The sequence below is a fragment of the Ovis aries genome, chromosome 25, assembly GCF_016772045.2.
Source record: "Ovis aries strain OAR_USU_Benz2616 breed Rambouillet chromosome 25, ARS-UI_Ramb_v3.0, whole genome shotgun sequence".
NCBI classification, from domain to species: Eukaryota; Metazoa; Chordata; class Mammalia; order Artiodactyla; family Bovidae; genus Ovis; species Ovis aries.
In genome coordinates this window covers 20,706,319-20,725,112 of record NC_056078.1, presented here as the reverse complement: position 1 = coordinate 20,725,112, position 18,794 = coordinate 20,706,319, and positions in this window count along the sequence as shown.

Sequence of the window (18,794 nt, the reverse complement as noted above, 5' to 3'; positions counted from 1 at the left end):
AATATACAGTCCATGAAATTCTCCAGACCAAAATACTAGAATGGGTAGCCTTTCCCTTCTCCAGGGTATCTTCCCAACCCAGGGGTCAAACCGGGGTCTCCTATATTGCAGTGGATTCTTTACCAACTGAACTATCAGGGAAGCCTTAAAAAAAAAAATTAACAGTGTAAAGAGTCAGAACAATTAAGGTTTTCTTATTTTATTATTATTAGTATTATCAATTCATATTATTTATTTTTCATAGTATGGTTATATATAAATAAGTGTTGGTAAAAAGTGAAAGGCTCTCAATCTTTCTATTATAAAAATATCTGTATGCACAGTATCAATAATCCAGATTTTACAAAGAGAAACTCTCATCCCTTCTCTACCTATGTTGGAGATAGGAACTTCTAGAGAAGAAGACTCTACTGATTGAACATTCAGAATTCTAAAAATGGTGCTACGTGATTTGGCCTCATCCAGCAAAAGAAGCAAAAATTAATGGGCAAATTATGAAGCAAAATAAGATCTTAGACCTTTAACCAAACGAATAAATGTTGGTGTAATTTAGGAATAATTGAAAATTATTTGTAAGAGTTTAACCTTTGTATATTGTATATATAAACTATACATTTTCCTGATATTTTTTAGGAGAAAGAAGAGGCAAGGAGGGAGAGACAGAGAAGGGGAGATAGAGACAGAGGGAAGGAGGAGGAGGAAGAAAGGTGCTTTGCTTTTCTACAGTAGATCATCTGTCCAGGATAATACTGTTTGGCAATATAGAGCAATTAAAAAATTATGGAGACTGTGGAAAGGATGAAGGAGATCTATATATGACCCTGTCTCTGATAAACTTGTGGCAGAATGCAACTTTACTCCACTCACCATAAACTTGTGCACTTTTCCAGTATTTTGTAAAGTGTGGGCACTGCCTTGGTTAGAATTTTTGAGGTTCTTTCTGAAGTGTAGATATGTACATGTCCTACAAAATTACCAGATGATAATCATGCGTAAATACATCAGATAACATGATTAAATGTGTAATTGCAAAAGTGTTAAAGAATATGTATGGTATGATTAATAAAACAGTTTCAAAGATGACGCAAACTTTGTTAAAATGTAGCATATTGATACAGTCTAGTTTAAACTGTATTCAGTTTCAGTTCAGTAGCTCAGTCATGTCCGACTCTTTGTGACCCCATGAATCGCAGCACGCCAGGCCTCCCTGTCCATCACCATCTCCTGGAGTTCACTCAGACTCACGTCTATTGAGTCAGTGATGCCATCCAGCCATCTCATCCTTGGTCGTCCCCTTCTCCTCCTGCCCCCAATTCTTCCCAGCATCAGAGTCTTTTCCAATGAGTCCACTCTTGGCATGAGGTGGCGAAAGTACTGGAGTTTCAGCTTTAGCATCATTCCTTCCAAAGAAATCCCAGGGCTGATCTCCTTCAGAATGGACTGGTTGGATCTCCTTGCAGTTCAAGGGACTCTCAAGAGTCTTCTCCAACACCACAGTTCAAAAGCATCAATTCTTCGGTGCTCAGCCTTCTTGACAGTCTAACTCTCACATGCATACATGACCACAGGAAAAACCATAGCCTAGATTAGACGGACCTTAGTCAGCAAAGTAATGTCTCTGCTTTTGAATATGCTATCTAGGTTGGTCATAACTTTTCTTCCAAGGAGTAAGTGTCTTTTAATTTCATTGCATATATTTATTTCCTGATAAATGTGAGCAAAAATAAGATTATTAAAATATAATGCTGGGGAAAGGGAAATGGACAAGAAATAGTGATTCTGCTTACATGGATGGAAAAATTTATTTAAACCAATTATTTAATGATAAACTCATGTTATTTAAAAATATGCTGCTTTTGAGAAGAACTTATAGTAAGTAAGCTTCATATTTCTACTGCAGTGTATTCTTGAAATTAAAACAAAGTAAATTCTAACATTATAAATAATATTCTTTTAATCCTGTGACAGTTGAAGCAAATACTTATGTTTTTCTTTTCATTTTAAATAAATATAGTTATTTATATACATAAATGTTACTATATACATATATTTATATAGAGAGAAATATAGTTAGCCCTCTTTTAAGTCTTCCTGCCTCAATTTTATCCCAAAATAACAGATTATTTTGAGGAGGAGAGAGCGCCACTGAATGTTTTCTTTTAAATAAACCACTATACCTCCCTGAAATACTTAATGAGTATTCCATAGGAAGCAATCTGAATATGAGACTAATTCTCATCATATTAAATATTAAAATGTCAGCTAGGTACAAAGCTGTATACCTATCCTTTCTTAACTGGAGTATACTCTGAAACCCAAAGCATCTCATTCATTTGACTTCAAGAAATCAGGAACACCGCTAGCCTGAACCCAAATAAACTGTGCGCCCTTGCTCAGAAAGTCATCATAGTTTCATAAGAACTGATAGTCATATTCTCTAAGAAATTGCAGCTTATTCAACTTCTGTTCAAGTATATAATTGCTAAGTAGTACTCAATCTCTTTAATTCTACTGAATTTTCCAATAGCCCAGAATTATCTACTGGTTTCCTTTTTTTGGTTGTTTTTTATTCACATGGTTTGGATTACTTCTTTTCCTAAAATTCCCTAATTAAAATAAAGATCTTTAATATGTTATGCATTTGTAGGTCTCCACTGTGGATTGTCTTAGTGGGTGGAATTCAATTTTATTTTTAATGACACCTGATTGTTGAAAACACTTTGTATGAAAAAGCTCTTCAATCTGTTAGGAAAAAAATAACTCCAACTATAGATCATTATAACAAAGTTTCATAAAATATAGTTAGCAAAACTTCATTAATTTTAGTAATTCTTTCAAGTCAAACATACATTACAAACATGCATAGACAAAAAAAAATGGCATTAATAAGCAGTTGGTTCTAAGCAAATAACAGTGACACAGAATAATTTTTCTCTAATTCTTTATAAAAATACTTGTATTAAATATGAAATATATCTAATAAATTGCAAAGTTAATTTTCCATACTTTTGAAATTTTTATTCTTCAGTCAGAAATTTTTAACTAATTAATTGATTCAGTTCAGTTTAGTCACTCAGTCAATTCTGACTCCTTGTGACCCCATTGACTGCAGCATACCAGGCTTCCCTGTTCATCACTAACTCCGGGATCTTACTCAAACTCATGGCCATCAAGTCAGTGATGCCATTCAATGATCTCATCCTCTGTCATCCTCTTCTCTATCTGCCTTCAATCTTCCCAGGCATCAGGGTCTTTTCCAAGGAGTCTATTCGTTTTTAACAGATGGTCAAAATATTGGAGTTTCAGCCTCAGCCTCAGTCCTTCCAATGAATATTCAGGACTGATTTCCTTTAGGGTAGACTGGTTGGAACTCTTTGCTGTCCAAGGGACTGTCAAGAGTCTTCTTCAACACTGCAGTCCAAAACATCACTTCCTCAGGGCTCAGCTTTCTTTATAATCCAACTCTCACATCCATACATGACTACTGGAAAAACCATAGCCTTTAAGAGACAGACCTTTGTTGACAAAGCAATGTCTCTGCTTTTGAATATGCTGTCTAGGATGGTCATAACTTTTCTTCCAAGGAGCAAGTGTCATTTAATTTCATGGCTTCAGTCACCATCTGCAGTGATTTTGGAACCCCCAAAATAAAGTCTCTCACTGTTTCCATTGTTCCCATCTATTTCCCATGAAGTGATGGAAACAGATGCCATGATCTTAGTTTTCTGAATGTTGAGTTTTAAGCCAACTTTTTCACTCTCCTCTTTCACTTTCATCAAGAAGCTCTTTAGTTCTTCTTCACTTTCTGCCATAAAGGTGGTATCATCTTTGTATCTAAGGTCGTTGATATTTCTCTCTGCAATCTTGATTCCAGCTTGTGCTTCATTTAGCCTGGTAATTCCCATGATATACTCGGCACATAAGTTAAATAAGCAAGGTGACAATATACAGCCTTGACATACCCCTTTCATGAATTGGAACCAGTCTGTTGTTCCCTGTCCAGTTCTAACTGTTGCTACCTGACCTGCATGCAGATTTCTCAGCAGGAAAGTAAGGTGGTCTGGTATTCCTATTTCTTTAAGAATTTTCTATAGTTTATTGTGATCACACCATCAAAGATTTTGGAGTAGCCATTAAGCAGAAGTAGATGTTTTTCTGGAACTCTTGTGGTTTTTTGATGACCCGACAGGTGTTGGCAATTTGATCCCTGGTTCTTCTGCCTTTTCTAAATCCAGCTTGAACATCTGGGAATTCATGGTTCATGTACTGTTGAAGCCTGGCTTGGAGAATTTTGAAAATTACATTGCTAGTGTGTGAAATGAGTGCAATTGTGCAGTAGTTTGAACATTCTTAGGCATTGCCTTTCTTTGGGATTGGAATGAAGACTGACTTTTTCCTCTGACCTTGGCCACTGCTGAGTTTTCCAAATTTGATGCTATATTGAATATAGCACTTTCACAGCATCATCTTTTAGGATTTGAAAGAGCTCAACTGGAATTCCATCACTTCCACTAGCTTTGTTTTCAGTGATGCTTCCTAAGGCCCACCTCACTTCACATTCCAGAGTGTCTGGCTCTAGGTGAGTGACCACATCATTGTGCTTATCTGAGTGGTAAAGATCTTTTTTGTATAGTTCTTCTGTGTATTCTTGCCACCTCTTGTTAATATCTTCTGCTTCTGTTAGGTCCATAGTATTTCTGTCCTTTATTGTGCCCTTTTTTGCATGAAATGTTCCCTTGGTAACTCTAATTCTCTTGAAGAGATCTCTAGTTTTCCCCATTCTGTTGTTTTCCTCTATTTCTTTGCACTGATCACTGAGGAAAGCTTTCTTATCTCCCCTTGTTATTCTCTGGAACTGCATTCAGATGTGTATCTTTCCTTTTCTACTTTGCTTTTAGCATCTCTATTTTCTCAGCTATTTGTAAGGCCTACTCTGACAACCATTTTGCTTTTTTGCATTTCTTTTTATTGGGGATGATCTTGACCATTGCTTGTACAATGTCACAAACCTCCATCCATAGTTCAGGCATTCTATCAGACTGAATTCCTTGATTCTATTAGTTAATTTCACTCTAATCACAAGGGATATGATTTAGGTCATACCTGAATGGTCTAGTGGCTTTCCCTACTTTCTTCAATTTATGTCTGAATTTGTCAATAAAGAGTTCATGATCTGAGCCACAGTCAGCTCTTGTTCTTGTTTTTGCTGACCGAATAGAGCTTTTCCATCTTTGGCTGCAAAGAATATCATCAATCTGATTTTGATATCGACTATCTGATGATGTCCATGTATAGAGTTTTCTCCTGTGTTGTTGGAAGAGGGTGTTTGATATGATCCATGTGTTCTCTTGGAAAAGCTCTGTTAGCCTTTGACTGGCTTTGTTTTATACTCCAAGGCCAAATTTGCCTGTCAATCCAGGTATCTCTTGACTTCCTACTTTTGCATTCCAGTCCCTTATAATGAAAAGGATATTTTTTATTTATTTATTTATTTTTGAGTGTTAGTTCTAGAAGGTTTTGTAGGTCTTCATGGAACTATTCCACTTCAGCTTCTTCAGCATACGCCCAGTCAGGGCGTAGACTTAGATTACTGTGACATTGAATGGTTTGCCTTGGAAACAAACAGAGGTCATTCTGTCGTTTTTGACAGAATGCATCCAAGTACTGCATTTCAGACTCTTGTTGACTATAATGGCTACTCAATTTCTTCTAAAGGATTCTTGCTCACAGTAGTAGATATAATGGTCATCTGAGTTAAATTCAGCCTTTCCAGTCCATTTTAGCTCTCTGATTCCTAAAATGTAGATGTTCACTCTTGCCATCTCCTGTTTGACCACTTACAATTTGCCTTGATTCCTGGACCTAACATTCCAGGTTCCTATGAAATATTGCTCTTTACAGCATCATATTTTACTTCCATCATCAGTCACACCCACAGCTGGGTGTTGTTTGTGCCCTGGCTGCTCTCTCTCTTTATTCTTTCTGGAGTTATTTCTCCACTGATCTCCAGTAGAATATTGGGCACCTACTGACATGGGAAGTTCATCTTTCAGTATCCTATCTTTTTGCCTTTTCATACTGTTCAAGGGATTCTCAAGACAAGAATACTAAAATGGTTCACCATTCCCTTCTCCAGTGGACCACATTTTGTCAGAACTCTCCACCATGACCCATCCATCTTGGGTGGCCCCACACAGCATGGCTCATAGTTTCTTTGAGTTAGATAAGGCTGTGGTCCATGTAATGAGTTGTTTAGTTTTCTGTGATTGTGGTTTTCATTCTGTTGGCTCTCTGATGTATAAGAAGTTTATGGAAGATTCCTGATGGGAGATGCTGACTGAGGGGGAAACTTGGTCTTGTTCTAATGGGCAAGGCCATTCTCAGCAAATCTTTAATCCTATTTTCTGTTGATGGATGGGGCTGTACTCCCTCCCTGTTTGACCTGAGACCAAACTATGGTAGAGGTAATGAAGATAATGGTGACTTCCTTCAAAAGGTCCCATACAGGCACTGCTACATTCAGTGCCCCAAACTCTGCAGCAGGCCACCGCTGACTCATGCCTCTACTGGAGACTCCTGGACTCTCATAGGTAAGTCCAGATCAGTCTCTTGTGAAGTCACTGCACCTTTCTCCTGGGTCCTGGTGCCTACAAGGTTTTGTTTGTGCCCTCCAAGAGTCTGTTTCCCCAGTCCTGTGTAAGTTCTGATGGCTTTATGGTGGTGTTAATGGTGACCTCATCCAAGAGGACTTATGCCATGCCCAGGTGTGCTGCACTGAGAGAGAGCCCCTGCCCCTGTGGCAGGCCACTCCTGACCCATACCTCTGCCAGAGACACTCAGATACAGTTCTGGCTCAGTCTCTGTGTGGTCTCTGGGTCCTGGTGTGCACAAGGTTTGTTTGAGCCCTCAGAGTGTCTTTGCTGGGTATGCGGTTTAATTCTAAATGTAATTTAGCCCCTCCTACCACCTTGCTGGGGCTCTCCTTAATTGATTAAATTGCATAATATATCAATTTCTACTCTTACATTTCTACTGTTACATTTGAACATGAGTAGAACTGAGCAAGCAGTTGGTATGTAATAAAACATTACTTAATGAGCAATATAAAAATATGCAAACGCACAAGGAATAGTAAGTTAAAACCTTATGTTTTTAATTATAAAAAATAAAATGTTTTTTAAAATTTCTATCTGGATTTTATTTTGGGAGGGTATTCAACTTCTCATAGAAGGTAAATACTACTGATTTATACTTTAGTGATATATTAGCTTTTCAGTAAAAGGTTCTGCCCACACATCCAGTGGTGAATTAACTTTGAATCTATGTGACCAAACTAAAAACTGTAGCAGAGCCAGCAATGTTTTAGATCTACTTAATTTGATAAAACTTGTTTTAGGGAGTCTCTTGAAGAAAGGTATGAACAACTTAGAGTGCAAATATATGTTTATATATTAGTATTATTAGTATATATTACTATTATTAGTAACACGTTCATCAGCTCACATAGTTACTGTGTATCTGTGTGTGTCTGTGTGATAAGAACTTTGAAGATATATTGTAAATTAAAGGAACATGCTCATATCTACAATGGAAGACAGGATATGAGCAGAACTCAAGCTATTTTTCCTAATTTATCCTCCATATAAGCAGTCGCCAGCTACACCTACCCCTGTTTATTTTTCTACATTCTTGAGATTTCTCATAGTTCCCAGTTTCTGCTTCCTTCTCCCACCCCAGGAGTCTTAATGCTCCCCTCTGTAGTCTTTTATATTTGATGTTCAAGAAGGGAGCCACAAGTTGCCACTAATTCACCACCTTGGTGTAAACCAACCCTGTTGACAGTTTATTGATCCAATAAAAATTTAAATAATTATATAGTCAGTAAGCATTATTTAGAAATTGTTTGTAGCAAATACTGTTTACTCACCTAGCATTTTTTTGAAATTTCCTTATTTTCATATATGTGTGTGCATTTTATATACATATCTATATCTATATATATATAGATATATAACTATATGTATATAGTTCTCCACACAACCATGTGCATCATTAAGCCAGTTCAGTTCAGTTCAGTTCAGTCGCTCAGTCGTGTCCGACTCTTTGCGACCCCATGAATCACAGCACGCCAGGCCTCCCTGTTCATCACCAACTCCTGGAGTTCACTCAGACTCATGTCCATCGAGTCCATGATGCCATCCAGCCATCTCATCCTTGGTCGTCCCCTTCTCCTCCTGCCCCCACTCCCTCCCAGCATCAGGGTCTTTTCCAATGAGTCAACTCTTTGCATGAGGTGACCAAAGTACTGGAGTTTCAGCTTTAACATCATTCCTTCCAAAGAAATCCCAAGGCTGATCTCCTTCAGAATGGACTGGTTGGATCTTCCTGAAGTCCAAGGGACTCTAGAGAGTTTTCTCCAACACCACAGTTCAAAAGCATCAATTCTTTGGTGCTCAGCCTTCTTCACAGTCCAACTCTCACATCCATACATGACCACAGGAAAAACCATACATTGACTAGACAGACCTTAGTCGACAAAGTAATGCCTCTGCTTTTGCATATAGTATCTAGGTTGGTCATAACTTTTCTTCCAAGGAGTAAGCGTCTTTTAATTTCATGGCTGCAGTCACCATCTGCAGTGAATTTGGAGCCCCCCAAAATAAAGTCTGACACTGTTTCCACTGTTTCCCCATCTATTTGCCATGAAGTGATGGGAAAAGATGCCATGATCTTTGCTTCCTGAATGTAGAGCTTTAAGACAACTTTTTCACTTTCCTCTTTCACTTTCATCAACAGGCTTTTTAGTTCCTCTTCACTTTCTGCCATAAGGGTTGTGTCATCTGCATATCTGAGGTTATTGATATTTCTCTCGGCAATCTTGATTCCAGCTTGTGTTTCTTCCAGTCCAGCATTTCTCATGATGTACTCTGCATATAAGTTAAACAAGCAGGGTGGCAATATACAGCCTTGACGTACTCCTTTTCCTATTTGGAACCAGTCTGTTGTTCCATGTCCAGTTCTAACTGTTGCTTCCTGACCTGCATACAGATTTCTCAAGAGGCAGGTCAGGTGGTCTGTATTCCCATCTCTTTCAGAATTTTCCACAGTTTATTGTGATCCACACAGTCAAAGGCTTTGGCATAGTCAATAAAGTAGAAATATATGTTTTCCTGGAACTCTTTTGCTTTTTCCATGATCCAGCAGATGTTGGAAACTTGATCTCTGCTTCCTCTGCCTTTTCTAAAACCAGCTTGAACATCAGGGAGTTCACAGTTCATGTATTGCTGAAGCCTGTCTTGGAGAACTTTGAGAATTACGTTACAAGCATGTGAGATGAGTGCAGTTTGAGCATTCTTTGGCATTGCCTCTCTTTGGGATTGGGATGAAAACTGACCTTTTCCAGTCCTGTGGCCACTGCTGAGTTTTCCAAATTTGCTGGCATATTGAGTACAACAATTATAAACTCAGCCTCTAGCTATCACTGCTTTAAAAATATTGCATATCTATTCTGTTCAATTACACATAATGGGAAGTGTGCTGAAAAAGGTATTCTCTGCATGTGATGATCCACATTTCATTTAATGTCTGGATTTAAAACCTAGAATTGTTACAGTCTTTCTTTTATCCTCCTGAAGATGAAGCTCATACAAAAACAGATAAGAGTCAGAAGAGTTTTAGGAAGTGGATCTGAGTCCTGAAGTACTGCATCTAGCACTATCCTACTTCTCGATTTTGTTATAAAGAATGATACACTTCTTATTATTCAAGCCAGTTTGGAGTTTGGAATTTGTGTTATTTGACAATAAGGGTAATCTTATTTATGTCTTTAAGTCAGTTTATGAAAAGGGTTTTAAAATTGTGTATATATATAGTTAAGTTTCTTGATGTATGAAAGCTTAATGATATATAATATTAGTTGACAATGAGGATGAAATTGTTGAAATTGGACATTTCCAAACCAAGGAAAGAAAGTTCACTGGAAAAAAATTTAAAAAAAAAAACAAAAACACATCAAATGATAATTTTCATTGTGTTGATAAGTATTGCAAAAATGAGTTTTCTACTTTTTAAATTATATTTAATATACAGCTGTGGAACTAAGCCAAAGTAACCATTTATAGCTTTATACTTCTAGGAAAGGCACCTACTGAATTCTAAACTGCTCTGTGTGGGTAAACAATAATAATACTTTGCTTACTGTTTGTTAATGTAATTTTCCAATCAGTCCTAAACTACTAAAAATGTGCTATTTTACAAAAGATGTACAATTCTTTGTTACTTTAACTTTATTTTTTTAAAATCTTTAATTTTTACATGTGTTCCCAAACATGAGCCCCCCTCCCACCTCCCTCCCCATAACATCTCTGTGGGTCATCCCCATGCACCAGCCCCAAGCATGCTGTATCCTGCATCAGACATAGACTGGCGATTCAATTCTTACATGATAGTATACATGTTAGAATGCCATTCTCCCAAATCATCCCACCCTCTCCCTCTCCCTCTGAGTCCAAAAGTCCATTATACACAGCTGTGTCTTTTTTGCTCTCTTGCATACAGGGTCGTCATTGCCATCTTTCTAAATTCCATATATATGTGTTAGTATACTGTATTGGTGTTTTTCTTTCTGGCTTACTTCACTCTGTATAATCGGCTCCAGTTTCATCCATCTCATCAGAACTGATTCAAATTTATTCTTTTTAATGGCTGAGTAATACTCCATTGTGTATATGTACCACAGCTTTCTTATCCATTCATCTGCTGATGGACATCTAGGTTGTTTCCATGTCCTGGCTATTATAAACAGTGCTGCGATGAACATTGGGGTACATGTGTCTCTTTCAATTCTGGTTTCCTCGGTGTGTATGCCCAGCAGTGGGATTGCTGGGTCATAAGGTAGTTCTATTTGCAATTTTTTAAGGAATCTCCACACTGTTCTCCATAGTGGCTGTACTAGTTTACATTCCCACCAACAGTGTAAGAGGGTTCCCTTTTCTCCACACCCTCTCCAGCATTTATTGCTTGCAGATTTTTGGATTGCAGCTATTCTGACTGGTGTGAAGTGGTACCTCAAACACTCTCTGATATAAATCACCGCAGGATCCTCTATGATCCACCTCCCAGAATTCTGGAAATAAAAGCAAAAATAAACAAATGGGATCTAATTAAAATTAAAAGCTTCTGCACAACAAAAGAAAATATAAGCAAGGTGAAAAGACAGCCTTCTGAATGGGAGAAAATAATAGCAAATGAAGCAACTGACAAACAACTAATCTCAAAAATATACAAGCAACTTATGCAGCTCAATTCCAGAAAAATAAATGACCCGATCAAAAAATGGGCCAAAGAACTAAATAGACATCTCTCCAAAGAAGACATACGGATGGCTAACAAACACATGAAAAGATGCTCAACATCACTCATTATCAGAGAAATGCAAATCAAAACCACAATGAGTTACTTTAACTTTATTTAAGGAGGTCTGTTTTAAGTCTGATACCTACATTGTTTTCTGAATGCCAACAAGGAAAACTCATATACTTTTTCTTTTTTTTTTTTTAACAAGTGTTCCATTTTATGTTGGACTTGACTTAGTGGAGAAATCCAACAATTTTTGAACTTTTTATTTTTTTAATCTTTATAAGGGCACCAAGGAGTTTCATTATTTATATGAGGAAGAAACCAAACAAATTAAGTTTGACTGTACACAGGACCAACTTATTTCCCACTTTTATAAAACATAACAAAAGCATTAAAATTTATAAATATCAGAATAATCTTGAAAACTGATGCAGCCATTACGTAGAAGAGTATGGACATTCCTTAAAAATAGGAATAAATCTACCACATGACCCAGAAATCCCACTACTAAGCATATACCCTGAGAAAACTACAATTCTAAAAGAAACATGTACCCCAGTATTCATTGCAACACTATTTACAATAACTAGAACATGGATAACCTCAGATATACAGATAACACCACCCTTATGGCAGAAAGTGAAAAGGAACTAAAAAGTCTCTTGATGAAAGTGAAAGAGGAGAGTGAAAAAGTTGGCTTAAAGCTCACCATTCAGAAAACAAAGATCATGACATCTGGTCCCATCACTTCATGGGAAATAGATGGGGAAACAGTGGAAAGAGTGTCAGACTTTATTTTTGGGCTCCAAATTCACTGCAGATGGTGACTGCAGCCATGAAATTAAAAGACTCTTACTCCTTGGAAGGAAAGTTATCACCAACCCAGATAGCATATTCAAACGCAGAGACATTACTTTGCCAATAAAGGTCAATCTAGTCAAGCCTATGGTTTTTCCTGTGGTCATGTATGGATGTGAGGGTCAGACTGTGAAGAAAGCTGAGTGCTAAAGAATTGATGCTTTTGAACTGTGGTGTTGGAGAAGACTCTTGAGAGTCCCTTGGACTGCAAAGAGATCCAACCAGTCCATTCTCAAGGAGATCAGTCCTGGGTTTTCTTTGTTAGGAATAATGCTAAAGCAAAAACTCCAGTACTTTGGCCACCTCGTGCAAAGAGTTGACTCATTGGAAAAGACTTTGATGCTGGGAGGGATTGGGGTCAGGAGGAGAAGGGGACAACAGAGGATAAAATGGCTGGATGGCATCACTGACTCAATGGACATGGGTCTGAATGAACTCTGGGAGTTGGTGATGGACAGGGAGGCCTGGCGTGCTGCAATTCATGGGGCCGCAAAGAGTCGAACACGACTGAGTGACTGAACTGACTGAACTGAACTGAAGACATGGAAGCAACCTAGATGTCCATAGACAGATAAATGGATAAAGAAGATGTGGTACATATATACAATGGAATATTATTCGGTGATAAAAAATAAAATTTGAGTCAGTTCTAGCGAGGTGGATGATCCTAGAGTCTATTATACTAAGTGAAGCAAGTCAGAGGAAAATAAATATCATGTGTTAGCACATATATATTGAAACCAGGAGAATTGTAATTATGAACCTACTTTCAGGGAAGGAATAGAGACACATATGTAGAGAACAGACTGTGGACCCAGAGGGGAAAGAGAGACTGGGACTAACGGAGAAGAGGTATCGATATATATATATATATATATATATATATATATATATATACACACTGTCATGTGTTAAATGGATAGCTGGGGACAAATTGCTGTGTAAAACACAAAGCCTAGCCTGGGACTCTGTGATGACCTAGATGGGTGAGATTGGGAAGACGAGGGAGGTTCAAGAGGGAGGGGACACATGCATAATTGCGGCTGAATCATGTTGTTTACGGAGAAGGAAACGGCAACCCACCCCATTACTCTTGCCTGGAAAATCCCAAGGGCGGAGGAGCCTGGTAGGCTGCAGTCCATGGGATCGCTAGGAGTCGGACACGACTGAACGACTTCACTTTCACTTTTCACTTTCATGCATTAGAGAAGGAAATGGCAACCCACTCCAGTGTTCTTGCCTGGAGAATCCCAGGGATGGCAGAGCCTGGTGGGCGCCGTCTATGGGGTCACACAGAGTCGGACACGATGGAAGCGACTTAGCAGCAGCAGCAGCACCATGTTCTTTATGGCAAAACTCAACACAACAATGTAAAGCAATTTCCTCCAGTTGAAAAATGAATTTTAAAAGAATGATTTTAATAAGATAGAAAATCTCTTATGCGTATCATCTTTCTCTGTGTGTGCATACTCAGTCATGTCTGACATTTGTGATCCCACAGGTTGTGCCCCCGCCCCCCAGGCTCCTCCGTCAATGGAATTTTCCAGGCTAGAGTACTGGAATGGGTTGCCATACCCTCCTTTAGGGGATTTTTCCAACCCAGGAATAAAACCTGCATCTCCTACATTGCAGGAGAATTCGTTACTACTGAGCCACCGGGGAAGCCTGAAAGAAAATTATAACTGTTTAAAGTTTGTTGGCACTGTTTGAGCATACTCATTTCCCTAGATAATACTAAATTTGTGTTTTGTTCTTTTAAAACCCTTGCAAATGATAAAATTGAGAGTCTGTTCAATTTAATTTTGATATCCTTTGATTGAGCTTCCCAGGTGGCTCAGCAATTAAGAATTCTCCTGCCAATGCAGGAGATGTGGGTCTAATCCTTGGGTCAGGAAGATCCCCTGGAGCAAGAAATAGCAACTCGCTTCAGTATTCTCGCCTAAGAAATCCTGTGGACAGAGGAGCCTGACAAGCTGTAGTCTATAGGGTTGCAGAAGAGTTGGCCACAACTTAGCAAATTAAACAACAAGCAATTCTTTGATTATAAAGAAGTTAAAAACATACACAGTATTATCACAGTAGAAGCACTACAAAACACAGCTAAATAATGTACTTCTTAGAGAAAGTCCAACTTTCTATCATTAGCATTTTAGTGTAGGGATTTTCAGATACTCTGCAATAAAATCAAGTTACCATGAGACGCTAGTGGCAAAGAACCTGCCTGCCAATTCAGGAGACTAAGAAACATGGGTTCAATCCCTAGATTATCTCCTGGAGGAGGAGTATTCTTGTCTGGAGAATCCCATTAAAACAGAAGCTTGATGGGCTACAGTCCATAGGATCACAAAGAGTCAGACATCACTGAAGCTTCTTGTCATGAACTTTGGATTTACTTTCTCCCCCTCTCCTTCCACCCTCCACACACCTTGTAAATAGACCAAAGTGAAGTGAAGTGAAGTCGCTAAGTCGTGTCCGACTCTTTGCAACCCCATGGGCTGTAGCCTACCAGGCTCCTCTGTCCATGGGTTTTTCCAGGCAATAATCCTGGAATGGATTGCCATTTCCTTCTCCAGGGTATCTTCCCAAGCCAGGGATCAAACCCAGGTCTCCCACATTGTAAACAGATGCTTTACCGTCTGAGCCACCTTAAGTCCTCCACACACCCTGTAAATAGACCAAAGTAAACATCCAACTCCACCTATGACAAACTTTTTTTTCTGGCAAGAAATAAAAACTAGTGCTTGGCAATGAAATTTGGAACTAGGGGCACTGGGCCAACTTTTGCATTATATGCATCACAGGACACAAAGAAAATGAGTATGTAAAGAAAAAAAATGAAAAGGCAAGAGGAAAGAGATACAGAAACTACTAGTCTAGTTATCAAGAGAGAATGATGGAGTCAACTTGTCTATAGGTTCTGTGTGGCCACCAAATAAAAGTTTAGATTAAGTCAAGGGTATCCTTTGTGCTCATGCTAGTCTTCCTAGTGAGCCTTAGAGCTATGATAGTTTAACAATAGCCTGAAGCTTGGTAACAATAGCGATATGACAGGGCACCATTTCTACAGTGTAGCAATTCACCTCTACATAGTAATTGGTTCTGTGATTACTCTTGCCAATTATCCCTAAAGACTAAGTGTTATAGTACTGTATCTATTTCAAATTATCTTGTTTCACATAATTTCCTGTCAGAATTAGTTAAAGGAGCCTTTTAGAAAAACAAAAAACAAATCTGGTCAACATTTTATACTCAACCATTTTTTTAAAACTGTAGGCTATAAAAACCAGTCTTTTGTTTAAGTATAAATGAAAAAATAATCAGTTATATTCTTTGGCTCATAATGTCTACAGAAGAAATATGATTTGGTACAAAATTATTGAAGACATTTATTTTTATCAAAGAGCTTTTATTTGAGTAATTTTCTATAGGGCATATATTCAAATGTGTGTGATTTTACATTGCAAAATAATATATCAAACCAAATATGTAATTTAGACCAGTTTTTATGAAAGCTGTTCCTGTAAGTTTTATTAAAATATAATTAAGTCAATAATAAAAATGTCTAGAGTTTTGCCAAGTTTTTGTCAATGAACTCTTGTTCAAGTTAATTTAGAATGGAAACGTGTACTTCCATGTTTACAATGTTTTACTTTTTTCATGGTAGGGTTTTAAAAGAAAACACTGGATATGGGAGTCATGTTGTTGTTTAGTCATGAAATCATGTCTGACTCGGTCACCCCATGGGCTGTAAACACCAGGCTCTTCTATCCATGGGATATCCAAGGCAATAATGCTGGAGTGGATTGTCATTTCCTCCTCCAGGGGATCTTCCCAACCCAGGGATCAAACCTGCATCTCCTGCATTGCAGGTGGATTCTTCACTGCTGAGTCAGTCATACAGAAAATCACACATTTATCACTTTTAGTATGGTAAATCTGAGTGGAAGAATCTGACATAGAATTCTAGAAGGAAGCAGTCTTTCCATGCTGCTAGATATTCTCACCCAAATTTAGAACTTGAGATCTGTGCCTGAGGAAGATTGTACTTGTAGCACCTAAAAAACTTGCCTAAGTTTATCCAATGGGACATATTGTCTCTCTCATATTAAGACATATTAAAAAACAGAAAGAGATGAATCTTACAGACATTTGTAAGAAAGCAGATCATCAGTATAGTCCAGGAGGTCTATTTCTTGGAAATGGACTTGTTGAGGTATCCAATTTTCAGCTATCTAAAGAGAAAAAAAAAAAATTAAGAAAATGGCAGAGCACCTAAGAATAGTAATACTATAACATTTTGTTAAGGGCTTCGCTGGTAGCTCAATGGGAAAGAATCTGCCTGCCAACACAGGTGATGTGGGTTCAATCCCTGGGTCAGGAAGATCCCCTAGAGAAGGAAATGTCAACCCACTTCAGCATTCATGTCTGGGAAGACCATAGACACAGGAGCCTGTCAGGCTACAGTCCATGGGCTTGCAAAACAGTCGGACATGACAGAGCAACTAAACAATAACAACAACACTTTACTAAACAACAGAACTCAAGCCACTGTATTTTAGGTTATTACTATACCACTAATTAATTAATTTACTTGTAGGGAAAAGAGTGTAAGGAATGAGAAGAAGGATTGGAGACTCAGGTAAGAGTCATCGTAGCAAAAAGAGACAGTTGTAGAGGGAATCCTCAAACAAAAACAAAAACTATTTCATCTTCTTTAATAACACCTATATTTTTTCTCATTTATTTTTAAGATGTATTTTATTGAAGTATAGTTGACATAATTTGTGTTAATTTCTAAAATACAACAAAATAATTCAGTTATACAAATATATTATTTTCCCTTATGGCTCATCACAGAAGATTGGATATAGTTTCCTATGCTATGCAATAGGACCTTGTTGTCCTACTATATCCATTCACTGCATAATCATTTACATTTACTAATCCTGAATCCAAATCCATCCCTTCCTAACCTTCCCCCTTGGCAACCATAATGTCTGTTTTGTTTTGTTTTGTTTTCAAAGATAAGTCCAACTGTGTCCTATTTTATATTCCACATATAAGTGATATAGGTATTTGTCTTTATCTGATTTACTTCATTTACTACGATAATCTCTAGATACTTCCAGATTGCTGCAAATGGCCGAATTTCATTCTTTTTTATGTTGGGGTAATAAGGGAAAAGGAGTATGTCAAGGCTGTATATTGTTACCCTGCTTATTTAACTTATATGCAGAGTACATCATGAGAAATGCTGGGCTGGAAGAAGCACAAGCTGGAATCAAGATTGCCAGAAGAAATATCAATAACCTCAGATATGCAGATGACACCACTCTTATGGCAGAAAGTGAAGAGGAGCTAATAAGACTCTTGATGAAAGTGAAAGAGGAGAGTGAAAAAGTTGGCTTAAAGCTCAACATTCAGAAAACAAAGATCATGGCATCTGTTCCCATCACTTCATGGGAAATAGATGGGGAAACAGGGGAAACAGTGTCAGGCTTTATTTTGGGGGGCTCCAAAATCACTACAGATCATGATTGCAGCCATGAACTTAAAAGACGCTCCTTCCTTGGAAGGAAAGTTATGACCAACCTAGATAGCATATTCAAAAGTAGAGACATTACTTTGCCAACAAAGGTCCGTCTAGTCAAGGCTATGGTTTTTCCTGTGGTCATGTATGGACATGAATGTTGGACTGTGAAGAAAGCTGAGTGCCGAAGAATTGATGCTTTTGAACTGTGGTGTTGGAGAAGACTCTTGAGAGTCCCTTGGACTGCAAGGAGATCCAACCAGTCCATTCTAAAGGAGATCAGTCCTGGGTGTTCTTCGGAAGGACTGATGCTAAAACTGAAACTCCAGTACTTTGGCCACTTCATGCAAAGAGTTGACCCATTGGAAGACTCTGATGCTGGGAGGGATTGGGGGCATGAGGAGAAGGGGACTACAAAGGATGAGATGGCTCGGTGGCATCACCGACTAGAGGGACATGAGTTTGAGTGAACTCCAGGAGTTGGTGATGGACAGGGAGGACTGACGTGCTGCAATTCATGGGGTCCCAAAAAGTTGGACACAACTGAACGACTGAACTGAACTGACCTGAATATTCTATTGAATAAATGTACCATGTCTCCTTTATCCATTCATCTGTTGATGGATATTTAGGTAACACATCTCTTCAAATTATAATTTTGTCTGCTTATATGCCCAGGAATAGCACTGAATAACAACTTATTTAAAGCCAACGAAAACCCATGTCAAATAGCAACACAGTAGATGGAGCTGTTGCTAATTGTAATCAAAGTTAAATCATGGCTTTTGTAGTAAAATTATTAGGATCAACAGATGACCTAAACTATCATTAAGGAATCTACTAACATAATATTTCCATTTGAAGGATATGTGTTATCAAATGAAGCTAGTTATTAATAAAACTTTTGCCATTCATATGAATCAAATTTGTGTGTTCAACTGAAGGTATAGTTCTGTTATGTGTGCATAAACTAAGACCTATCATCAGTAAATTGGTGTCAGAATTAGATTGAAAACCAGCGTTCCAGTGCCCAAAGTTCCTTTCAATA